The 22,925-nt window shown below is 38.5% G+C and overlaps 1 protein-coding gene across 1 annotated transcript in view; it reads right to left on the bottom strand.

Annotated features, from left to right (window-relative positions):
• Positions 1-22,925, bottom strand: part of CNTN1 (contactin 1) — a 229,420-nt gene that overhangs the window by 83,143 nt on the left and 123,352 nt on the right. The gene's annotated exons all lie outside the window — the stretch shown is intronic.

Genomic DNA, 22,925 nt, shown 5'->3' with positions numbered 1-22,925 from the left:
TGTCATGTTTAATTACTATCCAATGCTAACTAACACACTTAGGTCCATTTTGACTGTTCAGTTTCCCAAAAGAGCCAGTCACCACCACAGACCCTTTGCCTTGCTAAATTCAAAAAAACAACATCTGCTGAGCTGTCTGGAGTGCAATCCTCCCAAAGGAGGTGGAAAAAACTGGGGCATTGGCTGCTGAATGGGAAGTACGTTCAATTTTGAACACAGGGACCTGCCAGGGTGCTTCTGGAGGGTTGCAGCGTCTCATGATGCTTCATTAGGATGAGAGGCGGTCCCAGGACACAAGGGTAAACCTGCCTCTTTATACTATCCAATTGTTGGGATTTTTTAATCTCTCAAAATGCACTTTAGGAAAATGTCTACATTTTCTGCCATATCCTGTGTGGCTTTCTTAAGATCTTCAGTGCACTTTGGCATTTATTAAGGAGAAAAAGACACCCATTTTACTGCTATGGAAGCAGACAGTGTTTTCCATCACTTCCCTGTTAAATCCAAACGTGCAGATGACATCGTTTTGCAAGGGCATAAAGCATTTATAGGGCAGACAAAAAGAAATTACAAACAGCAGGTAATTGAAGTCAGTTGAATAAAGATTTTTAAGATCAAAAGCAGTAAAAATAAGGTACATAATCTACCAGATTTGAAATCAAGAAGGGATAGGGATAGACAAGGGAAAGCAGAGCAACAGTGGGGGATGTTGAACGGGTGAAGAGGAGGCAAAGAAAAGATCTCAACACTACAGAGGGAAGGGATGTAATGTGAGACATGTAAGTGAAGTGTGGGAAAATGGAAGCAATAAACCAACCCAAAAGGGCAGGTAGAAAGAAAGGCAGAGAGGGAAAGCAAAGGAGATGTAGGCAGATAAAGATGTATGAGAATTACCAGTTGCCTGTCAGTAAATCTCAACATTTACCATGGAAGAGCTTTCCTGAACTTCACCTGCCAAGGCTTTCAGAGTGGGAGCAGCGTGATTACTGCATCAGCCCTTGACATCCACTCAGGGCTCGAGACAGGAACCCCAAGTGCTGATGGGGAAGAGAGGGGGCAAAAGAAAGTGTTTGGGAGCTCTGGCATAGTACACTTAGCTAGGAGAGGTAAATCAAGATGCTTGTTGTGATCCCCATTTCCTGGTATATTATGATAATTATAGAGATTCAAGTTTTAGAATTGGTAGAGATTCCATCCAGATTAAACTATAAATAGATACAACAATCTAGAAGAATTCTCTGGTTCTCTACCCTTTTTCAAAACATGAATATATATAATTGCAATAATTCACTAGCAAATTAACACAGTGGCAAGTTATAATCAAAGTCTTTTAGGAGTCACACAATACTTCAGCCTAATCAGTGTTTTGTATTTGTTTTTACTTCAGACTCTTTCAGTGATTTTCGTAAGCATGTAATTGCTCCTCATCTTTATTTTCTTAACAGAGCTGGCATTTTCTCCTATGGTAAGTAACTCCTCACAAATCTTATTAGTTGCTCAGTATGTAGAATTACCATGAAACTTTTTAATTTAAAAAAATAATTATGTATATTGCATATTATTTATTGTATCACTCTTTGTCCTTTTCTGCTATTTTGGCCTTTTCAAATTAATTTTGTAATCAATGAATGAGTTTTGACAATCTAGGTAAAAACATGCCATTAAAAAGGGCGCTGTATCTTGTTTGTAAGTCTGGTTTCTGAGCCATCACCCACAATCCAATTTACTCCTGAAGCCATTACGTTAGCCACTAGCAATTACTAGCTTTCTCTATTACTGGAAAAGTGGTGACAGTCAAGTTCCTTGCCACTACACAGATTTGTCTCATTCCAGTGGTGTGGGATTGCTGTGAGCAGAGTTCCAAGCCAGCCCTGCTCTTACAGCACTGCTGCATCTACAGAAGATTTTATGGGTTGGCTGGCTCTCACTTAGAGTCCAAAAGTGACTTTAGTTCCCTTCATAAAGGCTCATAGAAACACTTCAATTCCTTATGATTTCTATAATTATAATCTTCGTTTTTGACAGATTTGTTCAAGTGGAAACGGAATCTCAAGTCTACTACTCACAATACTGCCCACTCGCCCAAACAGTCCATCACCAACAGTCATGCTTCTAATATTTTCCACTTCATCCTATATAGAGAATACAGCTACACTCTCCATTTCACATGAATGAAATCCAGCTAAAAAGCACATCAGTTTGATAGCCCATAAATAAGATACTCTTCTCGAAAAGAATTTACAATTTCAAGGACAATATGCAATGACATAACAAAGAAGCACAAAGTTGGAGCAAAGTGCAGTCTAATTCCTCCCCTCCAATAACTCAACTTTTTTAAACTGCTTACAGGTGCTAAATAACCAATAATAAAAAGAAACTCAAAACTCAGAATCAGTTTATTAATATATTTTAACAGGCTAAATTAGCTAATGATTCTCTCACTACTGGATAACTCCACCAGTTCTGTAATTTTGCTTAATAAACATTGACTTGGAAATACAAAGAACCAGTATCTTGGAGGTGATCTGGAATTTAATTCCATCTGGAATTAAATCTGGACAAGGATGCCAGGAAAGACAAGAAGGGCATCTTCAACTACACCAATAACAAAAGGAAAACAAAGGATAATGTGGGCCTGTTGCTAAAGGGAGGGGAAACAGTGGTTACAAGAGGATGCTCTGAGAGAGCTGATGGAACACCCTAACAAGGCTGCTTGGAATTATGCTGTGGTGATCAGAAAAGGTTCTTGAGGACTAGAAGAAAGCAAAGGCCACCCCAGTCTTCAAAAAAGTCAGCCTCACCTCAATCCTCAGAAAGCTGATGTAGTGCCTCATTCTCGAGGCCATCTCTATCCACACAGATGACAAGAAGGCGATCAAGAGTAGGCAACACAGATTCCCTAAAAGTAAATCATGCTTGACCAACCTCATTGCCTTCTACAATAAAACAAACACCTGGATGAATGAGGGGAGAGCAGTGGGTATTTTCTAACTTGACTTTAGCAAGGCTTTCAACAGTGTGTTGCACAAAGTCCTCATAGGAAAACTCTGGAAGTGTGGGCTGGATCAGTGGACAGCGAGGTGGATTGAGAACTGGCTGAATGGCAGATCCCATAGTGCCATAATAAGTGGCAAAGGGTTTAGTTGGACTCCTGTCACTAGTGGTGTCCCCCAAGGTTCAGTACTGGGCCCAGTATGGTTTAACTTATTCATTAATGACTTGGATGAAGATGCATCGTCAATAAGTTCACTGACAACATAAACCTGACAGGAGGGCTGACACCCCAGAGTGCTGTGAGCCCTTCAGAAGGGCCTCAGCAGGCTGGAGAGATGGACAGAGAAGAATTGTCTGAAATTCAAAGAAGGCAAATGCAGGTTCTTGCGCTTGAGGAAGAATGCACCAACACAGGCTGTATCATCCTTCCCATTTTCATTATTTCTCTCTGGTTTGTCTCTGTTATTTTGTCCTCATAGTTCACGCAACTAATAATATGTCTTATTTTTCTTATTTGCATCCAGAGATTCATTATGAACCAATACTAATTCTCTTCCCTACAAGGGCCTTAGAGCAGTCACACATCTCTCTCAGCCTGCAGTTAACCAACACCTCTGTAATGAAGGGTCATCTGGTAGTACTATTACAAACATATATTTCCAGGAACATTAGCCATCTTCTAAATTGTGGTAAGCTCAACAACTCAGCTTTACTATTAATTATTAATACAGTTTAGTTACTTTTCTTAAGTCAGCTGCAAAAACACAGTTTTGAAATACTTTCAGATCATGAAGTGTCGCTTAGTGGTACTTAAGCATTGTCTAATCATCACGTCAACAACAAAGGGTCAGACAGACAGTCCCTATCCACACTTTTTGCTCTATCAGCAACTGGTTGCTCTTTCTTCTAACGTAATATATAAGAAAAAGAGCACTTACTACTGTCATAACTCACAGGCATTACTCACTTTTCTGAAAGCTTGCTGTAAGGGCTTTGCTGCTTGAAGACTGCCTGGTAAAATATTTCAGCAGGAAAAATCAATAAACCTCCTGCCAAGTCCTGAGCATCCCACAGAACAGCATACTACTCTGTTCCCACATGTACAAGTAGCTTCCACTTGTGTCTTAAAGACTAAGCAGTTTAAATTTGACTCCAAGGTAACCAAACATACCCGTCTCTAAAATCAGCATGAAAAAACATCAGCCATTAATACGAATAAATATCCATTATTAAAACTGGGTATTCCTTCATGATAACACGGATTTTTAGGTTACTTTGGACAATAACTTTTAAGGGACAAAACACATTAACTTCTTCAGAAAAATTAAGTGTATAATTGCTGTTATCTTTTGGAGCTTTAAAATTTGTTGGAAGTTTATAAAAGGAAACGTACTAATCAGAACATCATCTTGAAATTAAATCTTAAAGAGATCCATTTCTAAGAAAAAAACAATAAATTTATGTTTCAGAGAAACAAAATGAAGACTGTAAGAAAATCTTTATCATGCTCTTGGCATTTTCATTTGATTTTCACATTTCCTTGAACTTAGTAATACCTTTTTATTCATCAGTAAATGCAGATATGGGAATGAATAATGTGTATTCAATAAGTTCACAGCAGATGTATTTATATATATATACAAGTTTAACAGTTTATCCATATAATCTGTAACTCAGGATACCCTATAACATACTTCCTATTGTACAGCCAAAGACAAGCTCAGTGGGAGATTTCATCTTCGAACTGCATGTTTCCTAGCAACTCTATTTGAAATCAGAGTAGCATTTTTTAAATTTACATCAATCACTTGGAACTGTTGAGAATACTTAAAACATCTCTTTCATCCTATGAATAAACAGTTCGAATCAGACTAGCAGCTGCAAAAAGGAGAAAAAAGGAAAATCAATTCAATGTTTACTAGAACTTGCTGGTAGATTTTGGAACAATATATTATTTGTGCCTTTTGGTTTTAAGCTTACACATTTCCAAATAGAAGTTGACCAATGGTGAGACCCATTGGCGTTTTTTATAGGTTTGAGCTGCCACCACCATTTCAAAGATCCTCAATGTTTTAAAGACTACTTTTCAAGGATACATACTCATAAGGCAAGCTTAACTGTACTCTGAAGATTTCAGCAGATAAGTAAGGGTTTCATTCTACTGGTTTAATGACCTACAACTAGAGCACTGCTTCTGTAGCCTTCACATTTTTTGGGGAGAAAGAAAAGAAAAAACTAATTTTTTTGAAAACTTAGTTTCTTGCCTCCTAACTGTCAGTTGATACTTTTCATACATGTGTTCCCCATCAATGCCAGTAGACCCTCAGAGGCACACAGCATGCACAGAAATCTCTCTTAACACTTAGCCAGCAAGGAGGGACACAAGGACATATATCATCAGAACAGCCTTTGGAAATCCCTGCGCCAAAACCACTGCACCTGACATAAGGAATCATATTTTCCCAATGCTACTCAGAATCTTGGTCTCATGACTGCACTTAGATTAAATCAAGGTGGATTAAGGAAGAAAATAGGCAGGAAAATGGATAGACAAGGGGACAAAAGGGCCTGATTGTGACTCTTCTGGTTGAGGGGTCTGTACCCTGTGTGCATGGATGTGGATGGAGGCACAGGTGCCCACCACTGGTATGGGACTGTGAGCCTAGGCCCCTGTGGTGGCAGCAGCAGGAGAAAACAGAATGTGTCAGAGGTCTGAGTGGTGGCAACTGGACAAGGGGCCATAGGTTACAGGGATACATGTATCCAGGGTGCCAGCAGCTATGGAAGGTGATTACATATGTTGTTGTGGGTGTGAATGCCCGTGTGGGATTGCCAGCAGCCATCAAATAGCGAGCAATTACAGTAAGAGGCTTGGGAGCAGGTACTGCTGCTGCTGCCAGCAGCTGGGGATAGCTGGGCATCCAGGCCCAGGTCCCAGGTAGGCTGGGTGCCTGTCGCGGGTTCGGTTTGTAACCGGGCAGAAACACCAATTTAGTGTAGTGGTTTGGTCCAAAATACTCATTACTGTTTATCTGCTGTGAGATAAGAATTAGGAGAAATGCAAAACAGGCACCAAACTTGAAAGAATATAAAGAAGTTTATTAACAGACCTAAAAGAAGAAAAAAAAATTATACCACCTTCAGAACTCTCCTCCTCCCCCCACCTTCCTCCCTTCTCCCACTGACAATGTTCAAAGACAACCCTTAAGATGTTCAGTCTGTTTGCCACTTCCATAATAACCTTGTTCAGTCCATTTAGAAAGAGAAGTCTCTTCTTGCTCATGCTATGAAAACATTATCACAACGAGACAGCCGCCCACTTCCAAATATCATTCAGTCCATTTAGGAAGAGGAGTCTCTCTGCCTGCGTGTGAGTCCTTTCCCCCGACTTGCAGCTTTTCCCGCAACTGCTTTCGAGGGTCCACTCTTGAAGTTTTTTGGGGTACAATTTTAAGGTTGAGCCGTTCAGAAACAAAAACAGAGGCCCTTCTCCTTCCCTGGGAGCAAAGGGTCTTCATCATCTTCATCTTTAGGACTATCTCTGGGAGCATCTCTAGGAACTGAGGTTTCTCCTTTCCCATTTGGAGCAAAAGTCCTCATCTGGTTCATCTCTAGGGACTGAGGTTTCCTCCTTTCCCGTTTGGAGCAAAAGTCCTCATCTGGTTCATCTCTAGGGACTGAGGTTTCCTCCTTTCCCGTTTGGAGCAAAAGTCCTCATCTGGTTCATCTCTAGGGACTGAGGTTTCCTCCTTTCCCGTTTGGAGCAAAAGTCCTCATCTGGTTCATCTCTCCCTGTCCAAACTTCTCATGAAATTACAGCTGCGTCAGCATCTGCCTATCTCAACGCAGGTGCTTCTGCTCACGAGTTGAACACTCCACCCCCCATATCTTCATGAAATTACAACAGGATACTCTGATATATCATAGCTTCACAACAGAATTTCAGCTTTAAGCATCTCCTCTCTCTCTTCCCTCAGGTTTTCAGCTCTTCACAGCAATAAAAGGGTTAATCTCACCTCGGCCTTGCAGCTTTGCAGCTGGAATGTTGAATTTTTCTTATCGCAGTGGAGAGGGGGGAGAGCCGAGCCGCTCCGGCTGCCCACGGCAAGGCAGTGGGGGGGTTCCATGGCTGGAACAGGTCCATGGCTCCAGGATGGCCGTGGCCTGGCCCGGCCTGGCTCAAGCAGGGCCTGGCCGGGCCCACTGGGCCCTGCTTGGGCCCCGCAGCCACCTGTGCCAGTGCCGGAAACGAGAGAGAGCTTGGAGGGGGAGTTTGCCTATTCTTAAATGTGGATAACAGAGGTGATCACAACTTTAAGTGGCTTAGAGAATTGTCCATATTCAAACTGGCTAGCTGATAGGTTCTATCAGTTCCCAGAGGAAACTGTAAGCACCCCTTAGCAAGGACGTCCCTTCCGGGACTATGCTTGCTAACCTATGACAGTGCCTAAGGCCAGCTGCGGCAGGGACGGGTCCACGCGTGTACGCACACAAGCTTTCCACTAACGGGATCCATCCCAGTCAGTCAGACAGCCTGAGGCTCTTGGGGCTGTTTCTGTTGGTGACTCTGCTGCTGTAGGTGGCCAGCCACACACAGAGCTGTGCATGCACTGGGGGCTGCTGAGCATCACTGCAGGCTCTCATGGGCATAGGGAGCTGCTGCAGGCTCACCTCGCCCAGGCAACCAGATCTGGCAATGTCCCCAAAACAGCCAGAAAGTTCAGTGAAATGCATCTGATGCTGAATTCCTACAACGATGTGAAAGATAAGCTCATGAGAGTGTGATTTATCTTTGGAATGCAATACATTTGAAAATGCCAGTATTTTACCTCTGAAATACAATAACATCTGTATATAAAGTATGAAAATTATATTATAAAAACTGTGACTAATCAGTTCAACATATGAGTGCAGAGAACTATGTAAGATCACTTCTAAGCATTAACAAGTCTCTAAATAAAACCAAAAGAGAGAAAAGTTTGATTTTATACATGCAAAACATTCTGCTTTGCTTTTTACACTTAAATATCAAGAAAAAAACACCCAAACAAATAAAAAAACCAGAGAGATATATGAAAGCCAAAAGCCTGACCTACAGACATGTCTCCAAATATTTAAGTATAGAATGAACACATACAGCAAAATCACAAGAGGCAGTCACCAATTTGCAGGAATGAAGCCTACAAAACTTCATTTTAGGGATCTTGTTCCAAGTTTCGTATTTTGGTGTCAAAAGATATATTTTGTTATGTAAGTAAGTACAGCTTAGGCACATCAGCCACAAAAAAAGACATTTCCCTTTTGTTATCAAAGTTGCATTAGTAAGTCCACTTCAACTGACTAATTTCAAATATTAAAAATGTTTTAGTTGATAACTATTCTGTTGAACATAACATATGAGTGTATTCTCTCACAGATGCTATTTCACTGTGGTGGTAAGTCAAGAAATCAAAATAACCTTCTCACTTAAAAGGTCGTGATTGCAAAGACATTCTGTCACATCTTGCAGTGACTCCATGTTTTTCCAAGCAATGGAATAGAGTCCCTACAGACTTCATTAAACAACTGCCTACAGGTCCTGCACAGCTAATCTGTATTTACTGCATTTCTGACATGGACCCGACATGGCCTCCAGCACAGGGGCTTTCCCTCTTTAGGAGCTTCTGACCAAACAGGTATAATGAAAACTGCAGTAAATTATATATGAAAGAGATAATCCTTTCAAAATAGGAATCCTACCTGTTCTGAATAATAACTCTGATTTGAAAGTATGAGATGCAGTATGTAGCAGTGTTAGAGTTCTGTGCTTACTACTCTTGTTTTTCAGCACTGAAGAGAGTTCAAACATACAATGTCTGTAGTCTTTGCTTAGTAAACTTGGAAAGACAGTGAATATGCACTGAAATTTTATTCATTTTCCCTACTATGACCTAAAGTTTTCAAAGAGCAGTACTTCCTAATTCTGGATTTCCAACTTCTGAATAAAAGAATAGAATTATTATTATATTTTATTTTTTCAAATTATTTAGGTTTATTTGAGGGTTGTATATGACCAAAACTGGTCAACAAGCAAGGTTGGTCATTCAAACTGTACTGTTAAGTACTCACACAATCTTAACTGTTCTGATTTTTCATTGTCTGGTACCACAACTGAAGGGCAATAAACCCATTATCTAAGAAAAGGAAAAGCACATAATCACCTGCAGACATTGTTCTACCCAGTAAAAGCAAAGTAATCGGCATATATTCTAATATCTCTGGTGATATGCTAGTGGATCTACAAATTAGGAACATCCACACCTTAATGTCTTTCAATGAAACAAATTATAGGTGCTTTAATCCATTAACTTTTACACATACTTTCTATCACATCTGCCTTTGTCCTTCTTCCTTGACCTTTTCCCCAAAGTGCTCAGCTTTTCTTAATTGATCTAATTTAAATGGAGAGGCATGTAAGGTACTTTTCACATTCAATTTATCTGTAAAAAATTTTGATAAAATTACACCCAGATGTACAGCTGAAATGACAAGAGAACAGACAAAATGTTACTCAGAGTAACCAACACCAGAAATTAAATAGCATCATTACCTTCACTGGCATCTCTGTGCTTTTATACTGATGGAGATATGACAGTAGTTTAGCATGTGTAAGAATATTTTAAAAGGCTATGTGAAGGATGATGCTATTTGTAACTACCCAGAACTGCTGTATATCACATTCTGGGATCTGCTAATGCATCTGCCAAATGAATCATAATAACAACAAAAATTTAGCCATTTAGTATTTCCATTTCTCAAAATATTACAATTACACCTTTTAAATGTAGAATGTTTGTTCTGTAACATTCTGAGAACTTTGTGGGTATTTGCCTTCATTTGGTAAAAATATTTTACAAGTTTCGTTACAGTACCAGTATGAAAAAAATCTTCTAGTGGAGAACATGACTACATAATATTTGATATACACAAACTAATCAGGCATTTTGCATCACAGTTTTATATATAACCTTTTTCTTCTAATAAACACAGTAGCTCTAGGTCACAGCACAGATAGCTTCTGTGCTGATGGTATAACAGAAAATCCTTTTGTAAGACACTGAAACTTGACAATAAGTCAGTATTACCTTAGATGTGCCATCTTACATTACTGTTTGCTTTGGTAATTTATTTTAATGCTGCAATCTGGCTTTCTTTTTATAGCAAACACAGAAATGCAAGGGCAATTTTGAAGAGCTAAAATTTCAGTATTTGTGATCTATCACAGGATCTCAAGTCCAAACTTTTGCAGATCATTCTTTGGACTGTTCAGCAGAAACTTGGCAACAAGAGGAGCATGCGGACCTTGTCAGTATGGTGTATTGGCACTGAAGGGTTTAGGTAGAAGCACAGTGGAACAAAGGAAATAACATGATGGTTTAGGACCTCAGGACCAAGGTTAAGGTCTCTGTGGGAATAAAGTGTTATGAGATTTTCATGAAAAGATGAGCTTCGGAAGACATGCAGCAAGCTTCACTCCAGGAGGCACAAGATCCCCTAACAGAGCACGTACCAAAGACAGCTTTAAGACCCTCCCCAACGATGAAGCTTCCTTCCAGCTTTTTCCTATACTATAGCACTGCAGTACACATTTTCTTAGTATGAGCAGACAACTCAATTGTTTATAGGCTGAATCCAAAGGGATATTTATCGTGGATGGAAGAAAACAAACAAAAATCCAAGCATCAGCAATAAATTTCGAAATAATGTACATGAATATACTCCTTCATTATTCATGAGAATTGAAGAAATGCTAGATTTTTCCTGGTTTACATGGACAAACTCCCCTTTGACTACTATAACGTGTTCAAGAACAGATTTTTTGATACAGACAAAAAGAAAAACTCTCTTCATCTCTACTCTCATATTTGACACTTGAGATTACAGTTGAGGAGATTATTTAAGACACCCTGCTATATTCTTCAGTCAATTCTGCGACTTCATACTTGTCTACAAGTCTCATCAGAAGAAAAGCAATTAGACTGAGGAGAAAAAATAAAGTAAGGAGAATTTAATTCCTTTGCTTACCATCAACCTTCCTCTATCTTGATGTGTTTTGCAGTACACAGTTTGAAGAAACCAGTCACTAGTGGACAAGTTTACTATTCACAAAATATTAAAGTGCTGTTTCTATAACATATAATGAGTCAGATTATTTCATTAAGTGCTCGTATTACCACCACTATTTTATGCTTCATGGCATATCTAAAGATTATTCCTTCTAACACATCATTAATGTTTATAATAAAAATGTTGTTATTAGCAATTCGGATTTATCCTCAAAAGACTGAACCTACAGTGAACATCAAGTGTATCTGAATTAAATACAAATGGTCAGATGATGGTCCTAAGTGAGCTCTTGGACTCCATTATGTTCTAAAACAAATGTGACTCATACAATGTCTCATAAAATTTATTTAAACCATTTAGCTAAAATAAAATGTAAGAAAATAATAATCAGTTATATTAAATTCTGAGAAGGGTTATCTGAAAGTGATCATCTGCTACTGTGAAACAATTTAATGCATTTGACTAAAATCTGCATATATTTTGAATACACTTTGAATGACTTTGTATTCAAAACTGAATGTGTACCTTGAAGATGGTTCTACAGAGTTGTTTTGTGTTCGAATCACCAACCTTTTGTTATTGATTTTGCACATTTAATTTTTCATTTCCTTTGTGGCGTAAAAACCACTTCTCTTCCTAATTCCCAACAGACACAGGGTAGATCTTACAGTAACACTCAGGTGGAAGAAGTCTGACAGCCCTTGTTAACCTCTTACAGCAGGAATTGTAAAAATTTCCTTCAATTCAAGAAGAGACTTTAAAGTGTATCTTTTTTAGGCTGTATTTCAGGGTCACTTTGACGCAGGAAACTTCCTTTCTGATGTCTTACCTTTCAGAACTGTATTGATCATGTTGCCAGGCAGGCACACGGCTGTAAGATACAAGCAAAGCTCTGAAGTCTTGGGTCTTTCCCATGCAATAATGCCAAAGGAAGGACATGTAAAAAGAAAATACATTTCAGAGCAGGTTTTTGACTGGTTCAGCTTGGTAATATTTGTTATTTGGAAGTAAATGGAAATTCACTCCTGGTATAATTGCAAATGAAAGAAGTCTGGTTTTAAAGAACCACAATTAACAGTAAGGACAAAGCAGCCACAGTGCTCTTCAATGCTTAGGAGGCATTCAGTGCAAAAAGGAATAAATTATAGAGGTCATAAACCAGAATGGGTGCTCTCTGGACAGCAGCAACTCTGAAAGGCATCTAAGGGATACAGTGGGTAAGCAATTTAACTGAGGTTTCCAGGACAATGCTGTGGCTAAAAGAACTGCATGACCCTTAAGGATTAAATGACTCAGAAGTACAATTATCATGTGAATTTACTTGTTAGAAATAAGCAAATTTGCTTGGAACTAGCATGACTCATATTTGAACACTGACAATAATTATGATGCTGGGTGATATTTATTTAAAGAGACTGGAAAAAAAGAGCATGGAGAGAGGTAAAATATAGACATATATACAAAAGGAGTGGAGAAAATGTCTTACTTTCCTTGTTCAACCTGTCTGGGCTACCAAGGAGATGACTGGGGAATATCCTGGTTACAGCACATAAGTATGGCTTGAAAATATGGGAGACAAAAGGGTACTGTAATCTTCTAGAGAAAGACATAACAAAAACAAAAAGCTGGAATTTGATTCTGGAATGATTTAGATAGAATGTATGGTAAAATTTTAGCAAGGCATACCATTTTAGCAAGTGACATTCCCCATCCTTGAGGTTCTTCAGTAACTACTAAATACTTTCTTGCAAGGCAAAAAGTATCACGCTCAGCAGTGAGGCAGCTGGCTGAAATTCACAGACCTACCTCGGAGTGCTCACTGCCTTTCAAGATCTCAAGCTGCAGACAGAAGGCAGATGATGATGTCCTGGCATAGAGTTTCCCCAGAGTGGGATCCTTTCACACTGACAAGCCTTGTTACCTGTTCCCAACACCATTTTACAGCACCTCCTTTTAGTGCTTTCAGCAAAGGACACTGTGAGTCCACAAAATAAAGTGCCGTGCTCCAGTGAGGTTTGAAGTAGATAATTCTTTAGTGAGTAGCAACTTTTGTTGCTCCTAACAAGTAAAAAAACGTCAACCTACTTTTTGTCTGAATACTATAAACAGTTGTGGAAACTGCAAACAAAGCTGTGATCAAGAGATCAAAAATGTAGAAAGAACTGATTATAAAAGAAAAACTTCTTGATAATAGCTACATCAATTACAAAAGGTCTGGAGATGATACTGGATTATGAGTTATGTTGAAAGATGTTCCATTTGCATAGATATAAACTACCTGCAAGAAAAAATCTTTATAAACAGCAGTCACTCATCATTTCATCAGCAGCAAGATTAAAAAATAGATCTCCATGTATTATGGCTAGATGTCACTGCTTCTGCCTTAAAAAACAAGCTTTATGATACATCTTAAGTTTATGCAATAGACCATATGTCAAACAGTTTCTTTTCAGAAACTTTGCCTGTAAGCATTTGAAGTACCAAGGTTAAAGATTTTCAAGACTGACTTCTGTATCTATTATTAAAAACACAATTTTCAAATATTTTTTCACATATTTTTGGGTGCTCTCCCCTTTCCTTTTTTTTTCCTAAGCATTTTACCCATTTCCACCAATTAATTTAGCACTGACACTCCAAATCACATTACTCTAGATGAAATGCTGCTCATTCTAACATCTTCTACACTCCCACTCTTACCCCAAACACAAATTCACTTCTTATGTCTCATTTTTCATTTTGGCCATATTTGCCTAATTTCAAGCACATTCAGAGAAACACATGTACATCCATTCGATTTCTTGTCTGAATCTGTCTAGCACCAGGAACCAGTAGCATCAAAAACCAGCCTTTTTGTATCTTTATTTACTAAACAAAAGTTTCCCTCTATAGTCCTTTACCCCCTATAGTATTGCTTGTAGGTATTAGCTGAATCCTTGTAAGTTAAGTACTCTATAGTATTTACCCCTTATGATAAGGCATGCTTTCAAATACTACCATTATTCTCATGATTTTTCTGTGAAGCCACTCAGATATTTTAAAATCTGCCTGAAAGGCATCTGCAGTGCTTTCCTCAATCTTATTGAGTATTTCCTAGTTTACTGTAATTGAACATCAGAGAAAGGATATTTACACACAGCACTAAGATATCGATTATCTCCAAGACTCCCCATGTCTTTTTTAAAGCCATTCACCTCATGGAGATGATAAACTAATCCACAGAAATGTCTGAATTGCACAGATATCTAGCTCGGGGAGGGGGAGGAACTGAAAACCCCAGGAACTGCTAGTCTGCATTTCTTTCCATTCTGCTCTGCACTGCAGCTATTCAGTATTAAGGAAGAAACTGTTCATTCCTTAAACCTGTTTTTAAAAATCGCGTGGCATGCTTTCGGTTCTGTGAAATGCAGTTAATGAACTGTGCACAATGATTTTCTGTTAGACCTTGGCCTTCCCTACTATTTAATTGGCAATTAGTTCCACACACCACGCCACATGCACTGCTAATGTTACCAGGTTACCGGGACAGAAAGTACTTTTTCAGAAAGGAGTAGAAGCACAGAAAAAGGGTATATGAAATTCCATCACTGGAAAGGATGTCTGAAATCCCATCACTACCAGCCCTTGGCAAAGACTAAAGAAGGCTAGCAGACTGAAAAAAAACCTGTCTCCACAGAGAGCATCCTGCCAAAGGTCAATGTGATGCTGCATAAAAGAACAGAATAAAGGAGGTTTAAAAAGTGACCACAGCATTCTTCAAATTTCTTGGCTGTAATCCAATTACGAATCTTACAGTTTTTATTAGCTTTCCCTCTTTTTAATGAAAACTGAAATACAACACAACCACTTATATTTGCAATGTTTCTAGCTTCAATATAACAAGTGGAAGATAAGGAAAGAAATTATGAATACATTGGCTGCTGCTGCTTTTTCTGCATGAATATGACCATTATGAATTTTGACTATAACCTGAATTCTCAGACAAGCCAGTCTAAGTGAATCTCAGGTTTTGAAAGTGTCTTGAGAAGCCACCTGATTCACCACTGTGCTTCTACACCTTCTGGATAAGGTTATACAATATAAAAATAGAAACAATGCAGCACAGTACTAGGAGTATGTTTTAGCTCCACAATTTTCTGTTTGTATTTAAATAATTTTTCTAGAAGGTTTTGTGGGATAAGAAATGTCAATTCAAGCGTTAAAATAGAAAGCAGATTATTTTAAGCACTATAGGGACTCTTTTTTTCCTAGGTAGAGAATTACAGGCAACAATCAGTCCCAATGCCTCGTAGCAGATAAAGAGTAAGTGATGTATATAACTGCTGTGCATCCCTGCCGTGATGCAGCTGCTGCTTCTGTGTCACTAATGGACTCCTCTCTTGGCAGAGAAGGAATCTCCAGTCCTTTTTCAACAGGTGACAGGCAAAAATAAATTGCAAATACTTGAGTTGGCCTGTCAGGGAGCCAATTACCATTTCAGCTTACCAGAATCACTTGAAAAGAAAAGCAAGGAAGAAGAAACATGACAGAAGATGACAGAAAAATGACAGGAAAAAACAACAGAACTGGGCAAAAAGGAAAAGTGGATTCGATGCTGAAAATACGAGCAGTCTCAAAATAAAATTAAGATAGCCTCCTAGCAGTTGTGCTGTTTTCCTTGTTTTCTTTTTTATTTGATGGGAGTAAATGCAAAGACCAGGCCCCTGTGGATCTTTTCTGGTATCTTAACAAAACACACTTTGCCCCTGGCAAGGTTTTATAGTTCATTATTTCAGTGATTTGGGTTTTAATGGAGTGCTGCATCTTATTCAGCAGTAAGTACTGGCATGAACTTGAGAGACAGCACGGGTGGAAGAAGGGGAGGAGACAGAGGGAAGGCTTTCTCATCCCTCCAATTATAAAACTCTCCACAGCTTGCCCAGAGGAGGGAAGAGTACTGGCCTCAGGGACAAGGGTGCAAAGAAAAAACGGATAAACATGGTGATTTGGCTTAATAATATGCTTCCTACTATAGAAAACTGGATTAGATACAGTTCATTTCCTGCAAAGGTTTCCCAAGCTTTGCTTTACATTGCCTTGTGCCAAACGAGAGAGTTGTTTCCTGCTACCCCATACACGTGGGTTTAGTAGAAGGATCCAGCTTTAGTATGAAGCTGGCTGCTGCATGGTCCTGATGGCCAGTCTCAGCATGTGACATCCCCTACTCTGAAGATTGCTCATAAATTGTCCCCCAGTACCTCATCTGGGTGAACAATGACAGGTAGATGAGAAAGATCTCTCTAACAGATGCAATTTTACCACATGTAACAGCTTAGAGCAAACCAGCTTAGACACTCTATAATGAGTGGCAGTCCTAACACAATGCCTACATGTTTCTTTCCTTCAGAGTTTGCAGAAAGCATGCTAGTACATATGGTGTTGCTGGTTTTGTAATTCACAGTGTAAGGTGTTTGATTTAATTTATATGTAAAAATGAAGTGGAGAGAAATGTAATTGAAAATCACCAATTTACTGCCAGCTCTTATCTTCACGTTTGAATGGGTATAAAATACGAGTCCTTTGGGAAAGGGAATGAGTGGTGCCACTGGAGGCTTGCCTGCACAAGAATCAAATGATAGGAAGCTCAGACAACGTACTCATCAGCTGCTGGGTCCTGTCCTTCACCCAGCATCCCACTGAGCTTCCCTTGTAGTCATCAGTAAGTAATAGCAGATTTGTGGATTCACAGATACCTTCTATCAGGAAGGAGAGGCTTATATCACCCAAATTACACAGAAGCAGATCCTCAGGGAACTTTAAATGTTTGCAGCTCCTGACATGTCTGGTATCATGCTTTCCACCATAAAGAAACCTACCAGCTTTTTTCAAAATGTTTTATTAGAAATAAAATAAACTGCTATCAGATCTGAAAACACTTTTCAGAAGCTTCCCCTAAAACTTAATTTCAGGCACAAAGACAGGGTTGCATCGGTATTCTTATTCTCTAGCACAGAAACACAGGGCTGGCACTCATTGTCACAAAATGGGGGAAATAACAAGGTCCACAGGTGTGCTTCTGTCTGCCTCTAGAACTGCTGTACAGGAAATTATTATTAGAATTAAAAAAGAGGAGCTGGTACTGAACAATACTAAGTATCTAGGCAGTAAACTAGTATGCTAAGTAAACCTGGTATACTACTAAGTATACTAAGTAGTAAACTAAACAGTAACAAAATTTATAAATTAAAAAAAAATAATAAACCGAATATGGTCTTAAAAGCATTATGTTCTTAGCATATGGCTGCAGGTTCCAGGGGAAGAAGACTAATATCTATTGTTTTTATAACTGTCTCTACGGAATATTTGGTACAAATTGGAAAGTTGTTCAAATTAACGTTTTCAGATATGATAGAAGATTCTCTTTTATCAATGTATATCAAAGTTCAAAAGATTGTATTAATATTAGTATCAAATAAACTATAATTATATCCTCCCTTAAACCTCATAACTCATTTGACTGATAAAGTTTACATTCATAAAATGTTGATCAGGGGCTTGAGGACTCAACAGACTTCACTGTGCCAAGTTTGCCATTAAGAAGCATAGGGTGAATTGCTCAGACAGACGGAGCTGGTCTGATTCCTGTCATGCTAAAAAACAGCGCTTACCACAGATTCTGGGAATGCCCTTAATAGAAGTAGCTTCTGCTGTTCTTAAATTATATCTTTGCATTTTGCACACCCCAATAGGGTCATAACCATGTTATGAGAAAGGGCTGTGAGAAGCCTCCGTGAGGCCTCCATTCATGCATGTGCTGACCCTGCGGTTGGGGGCTATGCTGCACTCAGGCTCTTGCCAGAGAAATGCTGCATGCACCTGTGCCCAGACCTGAACTTGCCTTGCTGACTTCAGTCCAGACTGGCAATTCAGACTGGCAATCCAGACTCCTGCCTGACTCCTGATTTCCATCACTAGGCCTCCTCTGCTCTTCTCAATTATAAATAGAGAGGTGCATGTCTACATACATGTACGTGTGCCTGAGTATGGTTTCAGTCATAAGAAGTGGAAGGATTTGCATGTTTGCGTGCGTACGCATGTATGAAAGGCAACTGGGGAAGGCTGTGGCAGCAGGCTGGGTATGTAAACAGGGACAGTAACGAGGTGATGTGTGTGGGCAGAACAAATGGTACTGGCATCACTGAGGACACTGGCCCTGCCTTGGCTCATGCAGTGCCTTCCCCTGCTGAGCAGCCTGCTCTTCCGGGCCCTGAGAAATTGCATCATCTCCTTCTGAAGACAAACAAAGAGCTGAGCTTGTACACAATGGGAAAGAGACACAGTATAGGTAATTTTTGTAGAATGTAACAATTTGCATCAGATATGATGAGGTCACAGAAAGACATTTTGAATTTAGTGTATCCAACAGCTTAAACAGCTTAGTACACTTAAGATGAAGACAACTGGCTAGCTTTCATATCAAGGAGACACTTCCAAACTCTGAATGTCTGCCGGAAATAAAATGAAATTAAGAGTTTAAAACTTTCCCCTGCTCTCTGTAAGCAGCCAACCAGAGGATTATTACTGCTCATTGCCAGCCAAATTTCAAGTTCCATTTGCAGAGCCAGAGAAGAACTCCAGGACAATCACTGAAGCATTATCCATGCTTTTGTGATTGGGTGGCAAGTTTCCTATGTCATGAAAGCAGCTGGAGACTGCTTACTTCCAAATGCCCCGATGCCAAGCTTGTTTGTCCCAGTTTCAGAACGTTACAGCAAAACAAAGCCAGTTTGCACACTTTATTTTCTAGTTTTCTGTAACACTTTCATCTTTACTAGCCTGTTTTGAACTACCAGTCATTAACAAGTGAAGATGATTTTCATCACAAAGGTAGTTGTTCAAAAGTTAAATCTGGAGATATCCATTAACTGATGTTGTCTACTACTAGTATGTAAGACATTTGATGACACCTCTGCTTTTGAACTGCCTGTAAAAATATATATATAATAAAAAAAGAAAAGCATATGTACAATAAAAGAGATACATCAAAATCATTTGTGTTTTGCTTGTTTAATGCCAATCTTGCTTGTAAAAATTCCATCACTTTATTTGACCATGAAAGTGTTAAAACCATTCTACCTTTATGCATCGTAACATGCAGAATTATTCTTTTTTTTACAAGTTTAAAAAAAGTAAGGGAAAACAAGAGTGGTGAGAAAAGTCTATCCTCTTTCAGCTGATGTTCTGCCATATTTAATTGTCATTATTCTGCAAACATTGATAGAAACTATCTACCAACTAATCTTACAGTTTCCATACATTGAGGAATTAGAATAATAATTGTATTTAATAAACAAATAATTTTAAACCAATTATATATATTTGTAGTACTTAGTTCAAGAAAAACGTATGTATCCACTGAGACATTCATTCAGGTGCAGATTCATTCAATGGTTCTGCCTCTTCTCGTTTCCAAAGCTGAAGTCTTCTATGTGGCTTAGACTGAATGAAAATCTTCACACAGCTCTATGCTGAATTTTTCTTTAAAGTGTTATGTCTCTTTAAAAATCCTGCTACAGTTCCTATCTTTCCAGGAATACCTAAAAACTCAGCAGTCGCGGTTCTGTATCTCAAGGTTCTTTATATTATCATCCTATGTATCACCACCACCATTATGTCCCTTCTTTGACACCAAATCAGGCCTGAAGACATGGACAACTGCTTTCCAAGGAAAGTAACCATATTAACATTAACTTTTATTTAGTGCTAAAGTAGTAAAAAAAAGCAACCTATTTTTGTATAGAGAACTGGTACACGGTCTTTTAGTTCCCTCCTGAGCCTCTAATTTTTCCTTGTCTTTCAGCCTGTAATGAAGGATTTCCCACACAGGCTTCCTTTTAAATGTCACAGAAAAGCAACTGCTTATTTTAAAAAAGCACAATAAAAAGGTCTGTATCTATAATTTAAAATAAAATGCCATCATGGGATTAAATTTGAACTCTATCCACTTCATGATGTGTACAAGGTCACATAACGCTCCAAAGACAAGTTGCCTTAGGACAGATATATCTTTTGTCAGTGCAAGGAAAGACTCACACAAACCCACAAACTGTCTCTTAAAATTAAACTATAGTTTTTGCAGCAATAAATTAACATTCAGTTCAGGAGATAATCTGCGTTACAAATGCCAAAACAAACCCAGACTAAATAAGGAGACACTAGTGATGGAAGCTAGATCCTACAACCTGCTTTGTTCTGCTCTCTGGCAATTAGAGAGAAGAAATATTTCATAGCCTACAAGCTCCAGGGTGAAGTAACTGGACTTACCCTGTCACAGCTGCCAAGCCCTGACTGGTCTGTGTCCTCCTCAAATACTTAACTTCCAGGAGAACAGTTCTCACTGTTCTGCCAGGAACAGATTGCAGCAATTCAGAGCCAATGAATGGCGTTGTCATGAAAGGACATTTTCTATAGGAAGGAAATCCAGGAGGCTGCCTGTCTCCAAGAGAGGACAGAAAATGCCTTAAAACACCTGTTGTGGTATAACCTGCTTCTTTGCAGTTCATTTCTTTGCTGTGAAAGTACATCAGACATGATAGTGATAGTGTTTTTGCTGGATCTTAAGGTTAAGATAATGAGGCATTTCGAGCAAAGTTCACACTTTCCAGCACACTGAGTTGTGCAGTGATGGCAAAAGTCTTCCCATGCCCATCTACTGGGGTTTGGTGGGCTTGCAGGCCACCTTAGCAATGCTTTTTACAAGCAGATTTTGCTTTTAAATATGCTGTAAGCATGAAGGGGAAAATTATGAAATGTGCTAGACGGTACTAGAAACAGAAGTCCTGAATGGGTTAAAAATTGTAGAGGAAATACTGATGGCAATTCCACTATAATCCCTTTCTACTGTCTTCTGAAGAAGAGAAGACAATTGACAAAGCATCTCATCTGCTGTAGTCAGAAAAATCAGATAATTGCAATGGAGTTTCCTAGGATGGGACTCTTTTCCATTACATGGTATACACTAAGGTTTCACTATAAATGGTATCAAATTTTACTATTTAAATAGCTGAAAGAACCTCCAGTCCTTCACTGCCTCCGCTTTATTATCTTATAGCTATTCACATTTGGACATGTATTCCATTTTATTATCATTGGCACAGTTACACAAAATTGGCACCTTACAGTGATCCTTATACATAATCACTTAGACTGAATTTGGAGACTGAGTTATGGCTAAAAATTTATTTGAATAGAGCTTTATTCATTTAAGCTGGGGGATGACCAGTTCAAGAAGTGGAGCATGGAGTCCACTTCTTTGATTACTTTGATTTTCAGTAACTGCATTGCTGTAATTTCTCAGAAGTATGCAAGAGTTCCTTCATGTGTTCCTGTAAATAATTTTGGTAGAAACAGTAATTTCAGTAGAGTACGACTGCTGGCAATTACCTCTTCTATGGAGAGACATTTGCAAATGTTCAAGAGAAATGAGACTGAAGACTAGCAAAAGGTATTTCAATAACTAACTATTATAAAATAGAGATTTCCTTAAGGGTCTGTGTGGAAAAAAAGTAACATACACTATATGAACAAACTGTAAAGCACAGAACATTATTTAAGTGGCACAGGCTCTCTATTGAACCCCTTTTACTTCTTGCTGAAGAGGCTTAAAGGTAAAGGGACAAACTGCAAATCTCATGGCTTCTCCTAAAGCTCTGGAAGGATGTGCACTTCTTATTGAAGACAGCCTGATTTTTATAATGCAATATATAGAGTGCAATTTTTCTTGATACTGATTAAGCCACCAGAGAGGTGCTAAACTCCTTTTATTTCCACCAAATGGCACCAAATGAAACCTGACGTTTCATTCCAATGAGTCTCAGTAGTAGTTACAGTTGTTCAGCACCTATCGAAGTTAAGTCCTTTGTCACTCTAAAGTAATCAATTGGTTTAGTTTTAACATGTACCTGGCCATAATGTGAGATTTTCATCAATTAATGAAAATACTTAGTAAATGCTATAATAAATGATACTTGGAAGAAATACATTCAACTGACCTAAGACATTAAAGGTTAAGACAATTTTAAAGAGGCCATCTTTGCTGGTAAGCCTGGTGCTTTAATTCCTCCTTAGAATTAAAATTTATATGCAATTTTTTAAAAAAAAATTTTATATCTCTTTTCTTGAGAAAGAAAATCTACCAATTTTCATAAAGAATGAATAAATGCTTAATGTCCATCATGTGCCTAGAAACCCAGCATCTTTCTTCAGCTACTCTTCTATTTGTAGACAACAGCATTATCCTGGCAACAGTGAGACAAAACCCATTTACTGCTAATAAAGTTAAGCCAGCTTGTCTTTGCACTGTGGAGAAGCTGCCTCCGTGTTAGGTGCCAAGGTTTAGAAATTTTGTTGAAATGAAAAGAAGAATGTGAGACTGAAAAGAAGACTGACAGAACCAGAAATTTCTACAGTGAATATGTAGAAGATTTTTTGTCCTTGGTGTGGAGAATGGCTGTGTTCTCTCAGTTCGACATTACAGTACTAATGCTCGTGATGCACCAACCTGCTCAGATCTGGAGTGTTTTAAGTAGATGAATACTTGGTAAGATTTCCTAACAAAACTTGCTTTGTTGTGGTTTTTTTTTCCCAATTTAATACATTTTATCTTACATACCTTATGAAATATAATATTTCATGAAACTGAAATAGAAATAGCAACTAAATTACATTAAATCACAGGTGTTTTGGTTCTCTGGTTGGTAGTGCAGTCATAATTTTAATATAATTAGGTAATAAACATATATTAGTTTACTTGAAGACGAACACATTTAAAAAACTTGCTCTTTGATGAT

The sequence above is a fragment of the Corvus cornix genome, chromosome 1A, assembly GCF_000738735.6.
Source record: "Corvus cornix cornix isolate S_Up_H32 chromosome 1A, ASM73873v5, whole genome shotgun sequence".
NCBI classification, from domain to species: Eukaryota; Metazoa; Chordata; class Aves; order Passeriformes; family Corvidae; genus Corvus; species Corvus cornix.
This window is presented reverse-complemented; position numbering and strand designations above follow the sequence as displayed.